Genomic DNA, 14,017 nt, shown 5'->3' on the forward strand with positions numbered 1-14,017 from the left:
GCAGAGTCAGACAGTGAGGAGGCTGGTGAGGACCATGGGCCAGTCCTGGAGATGAGGCTCTGCATTGGAGGCAGAGAGGGGGCCAGGGCCATCTGGAAGTGATGCGCGGACTCCGGAACCTCCAGAGTCAGACAGCAGTGAGGCAGAGGAACAGGAGGAGCCTGTTTCTAGTGCATGCATGGCAGAGGTGCCAGAAGGCAAGAGCAGCTAAAGTGAAAAGGATGACTCGGGAGAAATGCCAAGAGATGATTGGCCCCTCCCATAAGGCTTAAAAGAGCAGCAAAGGCTCTTGGGCTCTTTGTAGGAAAGCAATGTTGCTAAATCTGTTTCCAGTTGACATCTCTTTTTTCTGAACTTCATGGGGCTTTGCCAAGAAAGGCCTTTGGCAGGGTGCCATTATCAATGTTTGTGATAAGCCCGAAGGACTTTTTCTGAAGGACTTGTTTTGGAATTAATTTGGACTAAGATGGGAATGAAGTAATTCTCAGCTATTATAATAAAATAGGTTTGAGTCTAATTTGTGTCTTGTAATGACTAAGTGAGTTTAGGTCACAACACCTGCTGCATTCATTCTTTTCCCCATTCCTATTTCCCTTCCTTATTCCTACTTCTATGTTCAGATTCTTTTCTAAAGAAAGAGATTGCCACTGTCTATCAGAAATCAAGAACAATCCTAGGATAATCAGGCCAGGGGCATTCCTGACACACCCATGTGTGAGATGTGTGAGATTGGATCTGGAATCTCAGCCTGCAGAAGAAGATTTATGACGGGAGGAGAGCATTTCTAAAAGAAAGAACCATGAAGATACAACTGAGTGGAAATGGTCAATGGAAATCATTGTTACTTGCTGTTTTTTCATCCTGCTTTTCAAGCAGGAGTGTTTCCCAAGCCTAACCCTTTGTGGAATGAAACAAAGCAGACATCAAATGTGTTACATGCAAAGCAGATTTCTCACCAAATAACTGCCATGATTTCTGATTCAACTGATTATTTTTCAAGTTAGTAAGATGTTCTGCATCTCAGGAAGAGAATGAATCTTTCTCTGAACTTAAAACATTTCCTTGCAGCTCACCTTTGTGGCCCAGATGATTCCATCAGAGTTAATGGTGAAATCTTGGCCTGGGGGAGCCTCAGGATTTACTTGCCCAACTTTCACGGGGACAAAAGATCGATTGGGAAAGAGAACCCAGTTGAGAAGATCATAACAAGCAGATCCCATTCTGTCTTCTGAGAAGGAGACCTCCTCTCCAACACTGTTGTTGAACTTCACATTCCTCAAATAGGCAAGAATCTGAAAGAAAGGAGGACTTCAGAAATTGGAGTATTTGCACTAGAGCTACAAACGAGACATCATGGCTTCTATCATCACATCAAGGGCATCTTGAGAAGATGAATTTATATTTGAGAAGCTATTTCTATCTCTTGGTGGCAATCTGAGGAATCAGGTGTAACACCAAATATTTAACTCTAAACTAAATATTTTCTCTCCAATTCCAACTCCAATTTCACCAAAACACAAGAATTTTAGTTCCACAATCCAAATTTGATTTTAGGATTTTCCTCTTGTGATACTTGCCTACATGCACTTGGCCCAAGGTCTTGTTAACTGATAAATGAATGTTTGAAATGAATAAATAATTTCTATCAGAACCATGAAAAATCCCACTGGTTTTCTCTAGCTCATTCTCAAAGGCAGGTTTGATCTACTGGGCCATGTGGAAGGAAGCATCTGACCTGGTTGGTCACTTCACTATTCAGAGAGGTCCAACATTTTAGCCTTTGATGCAGAAAATTCTGATTAATTTCAGACCAGGTACACATTAGAATACCTTGACTCTTGTCATAGAAACAGAATCAGAGTGTAAGGTCCCCAAATGTACTTGAGTCACCAGAATGCCAAGAGAGAGACCCAAGAAGAGGCTTGGAAAAGAAACAGCTTTTATTTGTACAAAGAAGAGCTGGGTAGACCATTCCATGAACATACAGAGAATATACATGTAAGGAAGGCCACACCTTGGGGAAAGAATGGCGTCCTTTTATAACTTCAGAGACATCAGCTTATTACCCATTTCAGGCCCCCTGGCCCATGCCTTCCTTGTAGCCCTGCATTGGCTGTGCAGCAAGAAACAGGGGGACTGGGTGCTTAGCAACACAGCTATTTGCCCCATGAAACCCTGCCAAACCCCCTTACAGTTGGGCGTTTGGCTGTGCTCTGATTGGATGGGGGGTTGGCTGTGCTCTGATTGGATGGGGGTGTGTTCTGTTTAGGCGGGGGCTTGGTTGTGCTCATGTTAGTCTGAGTTGCAGGGGGATTTGAGCTGGTGAGCTGCATTGCTGTTGTTTGGCTTCACGTTCTTGGTCGTGCCACATCTTCACGGTGGGTGTCAGTTTGCTTCATATATGGATTGGAGGGATTTAAAGTGGCTAATGATGCAGCTGTGGTCTGGCTTCTGGTTTGTGGCCGTGCTTCATCGGTGTTGGTTTGCTTTTTGCGTGGATGTGTGGTGGTGACATCCTGTGTGGTTTTCGTGAGTGTGGGTCTGGTGTCATTCTTTGTGTTAGGGACTCGTTTGTCAATGAGAGCAGGTTTCCAAATGGCTGGTAAGCAGGAGGTATCATCTTATTTATTCATGATGTGTGGGCGTTTTTCTATCTCGATGGCTTCTCTGATTATTTTGTTGTTAAAGTGTTCAGTTTTGGCGATAGTTCTGGTCTTTTTAAAGTCAATATCATCTCCTGTGGCTTTAAGGTGTTGGATCAGGGAAGAAGTTGGTTCCTCTTTTCTGACTGAGTTCTTGTTTTCTTCAATGCGTGCACTTATTCTTCTGTTGGTTTGTCCAATGTATGTGGTGGGGCAGGCAATGCATCAGATTTCATATACTCCTTGATTTTCTAACTCAATTTTGTCTTTGGGGTTTCTTAGGATGGTGGATATTTTTTGGTTTGTGCAGAATGCTGTCTTGATGTTGTGTTTGTGGAGGATCTTGCTGATTCTGTCTGTGGTGCCTTTTATGTATGGGAGGAGGGCTTTGCCGTTTTCTTGTTCTCTGTCTTGGGTTTTAGTGGGGGTTTCTTTTTGGATTAGGTTGGTAATCATATTTCTTTGGAATCCGTTGGATGTTAGTACATTAGTGAGAGTGTGTAGTTCAGTTTTTAGGTGTTGTTCGTCAGCTAAGCATTTTGTTCTGGAGATGAGTGTCTTGGCTACGGCGTTGATCTGTGCTGGGTGGTGGTGTGAGAGTGTGTGCAGATAGCAGTTTGTGTTTGTTTTCTTCTGGTAAATGGTGTGTCCTAGTGAGCCATTGGATTTTTTGTAGACTAAGACATCCAGTAAGGGAAGTTGGTTGTCACAAAATCCCTTCCAGCCAAGCTCCCACCCAATCAGTTCACACCCCCACTAGCAGTTAAAAGGAAGAAACAACTGCAATCTCACATTGCTCCTAGAAGCACGAAACTGAAAACACCAGCCTGAAGATGACAAATGAGACTTCGTCGAAACGTTACCAAGACACTTCAATTTTACGTGGGAGAAAACCCGAATAACCAAAGACCTACATACAAATACCCAAGAAAACCTCAGAAAACATATAAAATGTACACTGAATATGGCATTTAATTAAATTGTACAAGGCACAGTGATAATAAAGTAAACTAAACTAAACTGAAGAAATTCATATGGGGAGCTTCCAATTTAAGTGTCTGTGGACTGAGTCAAAAGCCATAGAAATTACCTGCCATGACTGGACATTTGAGATCCTCTTTCCAAGCCTCATCATGGTTGGTTGAACTCTGGATCCATACATTGCATGTAAAGCGTGTGCCAGAGCATAAACAGCATTGTAGATATTGTAACTTTCTCCTGTCATTCTTTTTTCAAAAGTGTAATTGGGCACATTCTGCAGATTCTCCTTTCCCGTGCATTGTTTTTTCCCCTTTGGATGGATCTTTCCTGATTTATGGATCTTGCAGCCAAAGACATATTCCCACCATGGAGGAAGAAAGACATCTCCTTGGGGGTTCAAGGGGTCTAAAGACAGGAGGAAGTGGCTGAATTCAGAGACATCCCCGGTGTGGTCCCTGAAATGCAAGGCCCCATGAAAAAGCTTTATGTAACGCAATGTGTATTCAGATTCTTTCAAGCCAATTTTCCATTGGGAAGTGAAGATACAAACTTTCCTCAATGATACCTTTTTGGTATTTTCAAAATGATATATTGTGTCTATTACAATGGCAGTAACAATTAATTCTCCAAATATGATAAACACTTCTGCTTTAGACCACGTGAGGAAATTGAGAATTAACTTCTTCTTAGTTATTTCAAAATTACCGAATTCCAGCATTAGAGTGAAAACCAGGCAGATCTCCTTCTCCTGGAGCATTGGCGTCAGAGTTGAAGTGAAATGTTTTCCAATGTCATCTTCAGGGGCGAAAAGCCCAACCCAGTTCCAGTGAAAATACAGGAGCAGCTGGACTAAACCCACATACTGAGGAGATTCCTTGGGATTAATCCGGAAGAAGGAAGGATAAACTCTTCTCTCTCCCGGAGAGAACTCAAAGCCAACACCGAGCTGGAGAAAAAGTGATTCTTTTTTCAAAGACAAAGTAAATGCTTTATGTTGACTTTAGTAGTAACCATTGTGTGGTTGATAGCCCTTCAGTCAGACTGACCCACTTTGACTGGCAAACTTCATCTTCTTCCCCTCTTAGCCATTTTTATTGGTTGTGGTACGTCAGAATATAAGAGAAGAAACCAACAACCTGATACACAGAACAAATGGCACTAAAATAATGGCTACCCTTTAATAAAGAATTATCCAAGAGTCACAAACTCATGATATTCACCCCCCTTCCAAACAAACCCCCCTTCTTTTAGTTTCATCTTTGGCTTCTGTGTGTGCTTTTGATCTTTGTCTGTTCCATACTTTATCCAGTGGAGCTCTCTTACCTGTGGGACCTTAAAGATGCTGAAGATGGAGGCCATCTGCCTTGAGGATTTGGCACTGAGACCACCAATGATGGACACCAGAGTGTCCTGCAGGTGACATTTATAACCTGGGACCACTTGGCCTTGTGAGGAGAGTATGGAGAGGCTGTTTAAGGAAATATGTATCTCGCTTTGGAAATGGCCATAGATGTGGAAGCCAAGGGTGATGTTGGGGAGCAGAAGAAAATCCTTATTGACCTCGAAGACAGCAAAAATCAATGCAAGGAACTGCTGGTAGTTACCTATGGTGAATCTGTAGTGAGATAAAGTTTGGAGAACATTAGAGGAAACCTTCTGCATGGCTGTACAATTTGCTTCACTGTTTGGGGGGATATTTGAGGCAGTCTGTGGGTTTAATTTTTTTTTTTACTACTGGTTCTGTGGGTGTGGCTTGGTGGGCATGGCAGGGGAAGGATATTGTAAAATCTCCATTCTGTCCTCAATCCAGGGGAAGGTTGCTACAAAATCCCCATTTCCTCCCGAACAGCTGGGACTTGGGAGGCAGAGAATAGATGGTGGCAGGGCAAGTCAGAATTTTTACTATTGGTTCTCTGAAGTCCTCAAAATTCCGCTACGGGTTTTCCAGAAATGATCAGAACCTGCTGAAACCCACCTTTGAAAAAGAGATAAAAGGAATGAAAATTAGAAAGGAAGAATATAAATTACAAGCCTTTGCTGATGACCTGGTTTTTATAGTTGAAGAACCATTAATATCAATAAATAAATTGATAGAAAAAATAGGTGAATTTGGGGAGGTTGCTGGTTTGAAAATTAATAAAGAGAAGACGAAGATAATGACTAAAAATATGTTAAAAAAAGCAAAAAGAAGAATTGAGGGAGATCTCCAAGATGCAGGTCACAAATAAGGTAAAATACTTGGGGATTCAATTAACAGCAAGATGTAGTTCTCTTAAAGAAAATAATTATAATAAGCTTAAGCAACAGATAGGACAGGATCTGGTGAAATGCGGAAACTTGCAGTTATCTTTGATTGGTAGAATTGCAACTATTAAGATGAATATTATACCTAGAAACTTGTATCTTTTTCAGACAATTCCTGTAAAGCTGGTAAGGAATTTTTTGCATATTTAAATAAAATGGTTTTGAAATATGTTTGGCAGGGAAAGAAGGCAAGGATAAAACTCAAACTGTTACAAGATGCTAAGATGAGGGGTGGTTTTGGATTACCGGATTTTGACTTATACTATCAAGCAGTTTGTTTAATGTGGATTAAAGAATGGGTAACACTGAAAAATACTAGATTATTAAATTTGGAGGGACATGATTTGCTGATGGGATGGTATGCTTTCTTATGGTATAAAGGAACTAAAATTCAGGGGTATTTTAGAAGGCACCAGATACGTGAAGCTTTGTTTTTGACATGGGAGAAGATCAAAAAATACCATTATCTGAAGATTCCAGTCTGGGTATCTACAATTAAAGCTTTTTCTTATCCAGTGGTATTTGAAGGGGAACAAATTGTTAGATATGCTGAATTATTGGATGAAAAGGGTGAACTTAAATTGAAACAAAACTTAGAAGATCAGGGAATTAAGATAGATTGGTTTTCATACATGCAAATACTTTCCAGATATCGAGAAGACTTTAAACAAGAAGGTATTTATAGTGTTTCGACTGGTTTAGACAAGATATTAATGGGTTCAGATGACCATATAATTAAAAAGCTATATGGATATTTACTTGAAGCAAAACTGGAAGAAGAACAAGTTAAAGAAACAATGATAGCATGGGGAAAATTTTTTGGTTATAGTATTGACTTAGAGAAATGGCAAAAATTGTGGTCACATAATTATAAAATGACAATGTCAACAGCATATAAAGAGAATTTGTATAAGATGTTTTACAGGTGGCATCTACTCCCAACGAGAATAGCCAGGATGTTTAAGAATAAATCGGAGAAATGTTGGAAGTGTCATCAAACTCCAGGATCGCATTACCATATGTGGTGGACATGCGTGGAAGCAAGGAGATTTTGGACTAAAATACATACGTGCTTAGAAAAAATGACAAAGAGACATATTGACCTTAAACCAGAAATATTTTTATTAGGAATTTTACCAGAGACATTTAATAAAGAATTAGAATACTTAATTGTGAACATTTTAACAGCAGCCGGAATTGTATTTGCCAAAAACTGGAAAGGAGAGAAGATAATTACCGATGAAGAAATTATTATGAAAATGTTGGACTGTGCTGAAATGAGTAGATTGACATTTGAAATAAGAGAACAGGAAGATAAACAATACTATTTGATATGGGAGATATTTTATCAATGGTTTGATAAAAAAGTATGGAGATGAGATAGCATATATGAAATGTTTAAATATGTATTTTTAGTTTAAGTAAAGAATAATTGTTATATGAGGAGATTTGGAGAATTGTAAGCACGGAATGATTTTAACCGATTGAGATGCTATCTATAATTGTTTGTAAGGATAGTATTTTTATGTTATTGTTGTTTAGTTTTGTTTTCTTTTTTTTTAATTTTTAATCTAAAATAAAACTTTTTCAAAAAAAAAAAAAAAAAAAGAACCTGCTGAAACCCACCTTTGATTTTAGGGCAGAAACTCCCAAATTTCATTGGGTTGGATTATTTCCAAAGGATTTCCCTTGGCTAAACTTGAATGTCTTTGTGAGAAAGGAGGAAAGCCTTTCCATAGATATCAAGGACTGTTTTATACTCTCTAACATCCCTGCCATATTCGCTTTGCTGCAGTGGCTATAATCCTTTCCAACTGTTCCCCTTTCAATATAAAACTTGTAAAAACCACTACAAAAACTTATGCCAACAAATAAAGACTGAATGCACCAATTATCGCATCAAGCAAGAAAACCTTCTATGCACAAAATCTACCCGTGCCGTCTATAATTTTGTAAACAGCAAACTTAAAGACTCGAGATCTATCCCACCCCTAAAAGGACCAAACAATGAAGATTGTATTGACGAAACCATTTAAGCCAATCTCTTTAACACGTTCTTTGGCTCTGTCTTTGTAAACAGCAACAACACATACCCAATATTTCCCAGCTGTACTACAGACAATTACAACAATTATGGTGATCTTATACATATTGATTTTACAGAAGACAACGTTGAAAAGGCTCTACGCAATCTAAAACCACCCCTATCTATTGGATCTGCTGGACTATGTGCATATTTCTTAAAAAAGCTTTCCACTGCATTTGCAGAACCTCTAAGCATAATTTTTGAAAAATCTTTCAGTACCAGCACCTTGCCTTACCAATGGTCACAAACCAAGGTCATACCTATCTTCAAAAAGGGAGACCCTAGCCTAGTTGAAAATTACAGACCAATCTCTTTATGTTGCGTCACCTCCAAAGTCAAGGAATCAATCATTAACCAAGCTATTACCCTCCACCTAGAGACAAACAACCCGCTTTCTAACAAACAATTTGGTTTCAGAAAAAAATTATCCTGTAATCATCAACTATTACATTGCAAAATCATAAGGACTATACATCTCGATCAGGGCAAAGAAATAGACGCAGTTTACATAGACTTCTGTAAAGCTTTTGATTCCGTGGTACACAACAAATTAGTTCTAAAAGTAAAATCCTATGGCATTTCTGGACTCCTACATAACTGGATAGCTGCCTTCCTGTCAAACAGACAACAAGTGGTCAAAATAGGAAGCGCTCTATCAAATCCTGTACATGTTAATAACGATGTTCCCCAAGGCAGTGTTTTAGGTCCAACACTCTTCACACTTTACATAAATGACCTTTGCGATCATATTAAAAGCAACTGTGTTCTCTTCGCTGACAATGTCAAACTATTCAACACCACTGACAATGCAACTACCCTTCAAAAAGACCTTGACTATGTGTCAGATTGGTCTAACAAGTAGCAACTTCAAATCTCAACCAACAAATGCTCTGTCTTGCACATTGGCAAAAGAAATCAAAACATAAAATACAAATTAGATGGACATAACCTTGTAGATGACCCTCATCTGTCAAGGAACTTGGAGTACTCATTTCTAAAGATCTAAGTGCCAGAGCCCACTGTAACAACATTGCCAAAAAGGCACTAAGAGTTGTTAACCTAATCTTGCGTAGCTTCTTCTCTGGTAATATTGTACTACTAACTAGAGCATACAAAACATTTGCTAGACCAATTCTTGAATACAGTTCATCTGTCTGGAATCCTCACAGCATTTCAGACATTAATACAATTGAGAGAGTCCAGAGATATTTCACAAGAAGAGTCCTCCACTCCTCTATTTGCAACAGAGTACCTTATGCCACCAGACTCCAAATTTTGGGCTTAGACAATTAAGAACTATGCTGCATTCAGTCTGACCTAAGCATAGTACATAAATTTTTCTGCCACAATGTCCTACCTGTCAGTGACTATTTCAGCTTCAACCACAACAATACACAAGCATGCAATAGATACAAACTCAAGGTAAACAGCTCCAAACTCGATTGCAGAAAATATTACTTCAGTAACAGAGTGGTCTGGAATGCACTACCTGACTCTGTAGTTTCTTCCCCAAACCCCCAAAACTTTAACCTTAAACTGTCTACTGTTGACCTCACCCCATTCCTTAGAGGTCTATAAGGGGCATGCATAAATCCACCAGTGTGCCTACCATCCCTGTCCTAATATTCCTTTTTATTTACTCTTTTCATGTATCCAAATTATGTTTATACTTTTACCTGTTATCTTATATATGATTGACAAAATAAATAAATAAAAAATAAAATAAATAAAATAAAAATTATTTAAGGTCTTTCTTGGAACATCTTCTTCAGGTGTGGTAAGGATTGCTGAGCACAGGACTACAGTGGGAGTCACCTCCCAGATTTACTGAAGGCCATTATTCATCAGCAATGCTGATTCCAAAACTGAGAGGGATTTTTCTAACTCCTGAACACTTGAAGCGTGTTGAGCTTTTATTTGAATTTTCTGCCACAAGTTATTGTTCAGATTAATATTATAATTTGACTTCTGCACTAGGCCAGCACAGTTTCCCCCTTCATTTTTCTTGTTTATCATCTTCCTGATGAAGAGATTGAGAATCCCAGCCTATTTGAAGAACTTGCTATTTTATCGAGAAAAGCACAAAATGTGCACTACACCAGGACAGTACAAATACTAGAAGAAGGATTTCTGAAAAAAGTCTCTGAATTTAATTATCTGCATGTCTACCCTCCAGCTGAAACTTACACATGTTGGAAATGAAATATCCCTCTATTAAAGTCAAAGAAAGATAACCGTGAAGTGATTCCCAAGGGCAAATTCCCACCAATAATGAGATCACCAGGCCTATAGTAGTTCTCCTTGAAGTCAATATCTCCTATGAGCACAAACATGGTTTGTAGCCTCTTCGCTGTGGTTGGAGCCAGGAGCCAGAAGAGCATCAGAAACATCAGCAATAGCATGACTCCTGCCCGGTCATTCTTATCACCTCCCCTCCTAGAATAGAAATCAAGGTTTATGCAGAAACTGATATTAAAGTTCCTTCTGAAATCTCAATGGAACTTTAGCAGATCAGACTCCAACTGTGCCACCTGGATGGCACCAGGACAAATTTATATCAATAATGCTTCCTCTTACCTGTGTTTGGGCTGTGGCCATAGAGGAAACAAAGGCATGGGAGTCTCTTCAAACCCAGGAGTGAGCTCTTTGCAAGGCAGTCTAAGGTGATACGTTCTGTCCCTCATCTGGTGAACTCAGAGATAATTTTTAAAGCAAGTTTCATCCTGGAAGATCTTTGTGTCTGGAAATCCACAGGGGATATACTATGAATTACTGTACTTCAGATAATTGCAAGGAAAAGCAATTGTTCTACCCAGGTAGCAATAGCTTCTCATACACCAGAATGGAAAAACATGTTTGTGTTTCTTGTAATGTACAGAGCAAATGGAGTTGTGAATTTGACCTCCATGAAACTGACCTCATACATACAAGGGAGAATTTGGCCTGTGCCATAGTTGGTCAGCTAGTATGAGTGCTAATGTTGTTTGGTGGCACAAGAGAATCAGTTGTGGCCTTGTAGCAGTGAGAAGTCCTGCCAATGCTTGGATGGAATAACCAGCTTTTTAATAACCACATGGCAGGGGAAGAAATTAGAAACTGGGATAACAAGGATGGGTATACAGTGTTATGTGAGCCTCTCCTTCATCTGAAGATGGTTCCATTCAGTGTTGGTTGCAGGAATGAGATTGAGCCAAATCCATTTACCTTCAGGGTGCATCAATAAGGCCTTCTCAGTCAGGATCAGGGATTGTTTGTATACTGATGATATTCAGTTCTTTATCCATGGACTGACCAAGCAGTGCTGTCAAGGTTTTGCCCTTGTGCATGATGTCTGTTGGATGGGGAGGAACAGTCGTGGTTTAAATCCTAGGCTGCATTAACAGAGGGATAGAATCAAGATCATGTGACGTGTTAGTAGCACTTTATAATACCTTGGGAAGATCAGAGTTGAAATATTGCATCCAGTTTTGGTCGCTACAATATAAAAAAGATGTTGAGAAAGAGTGTAGAGAAAAGCAAGAAAGAAGATTAGGCAGAGGGAGGCTGAAACCTACAATGAACTATTTTATGTCTAGTCTAAGAGAGAAGGACTAGGGTTGACATAATAGGAGGCTTAAAAATTTGAGGTGCTGTCACAGAGAAAAGGGGGTCAACCTATTCTCCAAAGCACCTGAAGGCAGGACAAGAAGTCATGGCTGGAACCTTATCAAGGAGTGATTCAACTAGAACAAAGGATAAATTTCCTGACAGTGAGAACAATTAATCAGTGGAAGGGCTTGGCTCCAGAAATTGTGGGTTCTCCAACACTGGAGACTTTTAAGAAGGGACTGGACAACCATTTATCTAACATGGTATGGGGTCTCCTGCTTCAGCAGAGGGTTGGACTAGAAAACCTCCAAGGTCCTTTCCAACTCTGTTATTCTGCTTTAACATGAAGACCAGGAAAGCATTTTCAGAATTGCAAGATTATATTAAGACCAAGCAGGTGTGGATGATTGGGCCTCCCAGAAGTGGAAATTTTCATCTTTGATTCTGCATGACAGTTCACTGTCCTTCTTAGGATTCTTGTACAATATGGATTTTTTGTGGACTATTAATTTCTGCTCAAGGAGCAGTATGGTGGCTACCTCAAGAAAAGTCTTTGTAAATGTTGTGTCAGGTGCAAAACATTGAGACCACCCATGAAGTTCCAATTAGACTGATTTAGTACTAGTTGTGCTTATCCATAGAAAGCCAATCAAGTAATGGTTAGTACTATCTTGGTATTAGATAAGGGTCAATAGAATTCAAGAGGGATTTGATTTAGTCCATTTATGGCTACATAGAGAGTTTAGGCTGATTCCTCTTTTGACTCCATGCCCAGGTTCTGCCACTCCTCCTACAGCTTCAGTTTGTTAAACAGAATAGAATTGAACTGTGGAGAGTCTGAATGTCCACCAGAGCAACAGAGATGATGGAGGCAAGAGTGGTGGAAGAGTGGAGGTAGAACATCTTCATTATTGGGACCAAACAGTTGAGATGCAGTCAGCATGAATTCATCCTTGAGAGAGGGGGTTGTTCCCCTACCTCTGAAGGAGGACTCAGTTTGACCCCTACTCAAGAAACAATAGCTGGACCACATCATATTCAGATACTTTTGATGGACCATAGATGAATCCTCATTTCTGTTAAGATGCAGGATTGGGTGTGGGAAGGAAATGGCATTGGTGGCACATTTAGATGAACTTTGGAAGGAGCAGCATGAGGGCAGTGCATCCATTCTGGCTCAATGTGACCTCTTGGTAGTATTTAATGTCATCAACTGCAGGAAATGAAGAGTCCAGGTGACCCAAATGAACAAAGGTTAGTGTATGCTAATGGTCTCCACATGAATCCAATCTACAAATGGTGAAAGCAAATTTGCCGCTAAATAAGAGTCAACAGTTGGGTTGGACTTAGATCTCTTGGAGACTTGAGGTCAATGGAGCATTTGACCCCTCCGTCAGGCTCAGCCTTGTCATCTTCTACATCAACTCTGGTTTCCATCTGTTTTAGGTCTCTTATAGGCCTTGGCAGACTTTAAAGAAGATGATCAGGACTGCAGATGAGATACAGAGACAAGAGATACAAAATTGTAGCCCAGGGTCCATTGATAGACAAGAAGTACAGCTTCTTGGGAACATTGTTCTCTTTGTTTAGGGTACTGGATTATTGGGCAGAAGTCACACCAAGCTGCAACTGGAACAACAACTCTTTTTTAAAGTATTTCAGAGCCATCTCCTGTCATATCTTGGCACACCTTGAATGACATTACTGGGAACTTGTCCTCATTAAAGAAATTGGATTGTGATGTTGGGCATGGATAGAATGATTCCTGTGGAGACCTTCTGTGCACACAGCGTAGTTTACCAGGGAAGTCCACAAGATGAAATGTCACAAGAGATGACTAACATACTCCATACAATTATGACATTCTTTGCTCATTCCTCTCAGGGAAATTCTGTCCAACATTGATGAGGCAGTACTGCAGATCTGGATGTGAGGAAGATTTAAACTCTGCTATTTCAAAAACAATTGAGTAGTGGTAGGGAAGTTTTATAAAGCCTCAAACATCTAAGGAAACAGCCATATATGTTTAAAAACACTGATATTGAACCCAATCCTTTAAAACACTACCTTAAAAATACACTACATGAACTAAGGAACAAAATAAGAAAGTTTCCTCCTTGAAATAATAAACACATCTTTTTTCCAGTTTAACATTTTTTATTAGGTTATAAGATAAAATATAAAAGTAAATAGAAAGACACAGTGTGTTTGAGGGAGGAAACAGGGAGGGGAAAGTGAGAAGAAATTGGGGAAAAGAAAAGAAGAAACATTGACTTCCGACTCCCTCTGTTGAAGTAAAAAAAACAAGCATTAACATCAAACCACAACTTTTTGTTTTTCCATAATAATATAAGCTAGCCATTTCTAGAAAAACATATCAATCTAATCAGCAAAACCCGATTTTCTCCACCACAAG

The 14,017-nt window shown here is 39.5% G+C and overlaps 1 pseudogene; it reads right to left on the reverse strand.

Annotated features, from left to right (window-relative positions):
- Window positions 1-14,017, reverse strand: part of LOC139312570 (vomeronasal type-2 receptor 26-like) — a 66,482-nt pseudogene that overhangs the window by 26,897 nt on the left and 25,568 nt on the right.

The sequence above is a fragment of the Pituophis catenifer genome, unplaced genomic scaffold (assembly GCF_029215685.1).
Source record: "Pituophis catenifer annectens isolate HBS135680 unplaced genomic scaffold, rPitCat1.0.hap2 SCAF_1, whole genome shotgun sequence".
NCBI classification, from domain to species: Eukaryota; Metazoa; Chordata; class Lepidosauria; order Squamata; family Colubridae; genus Pituophis; species Pituophis catenifer.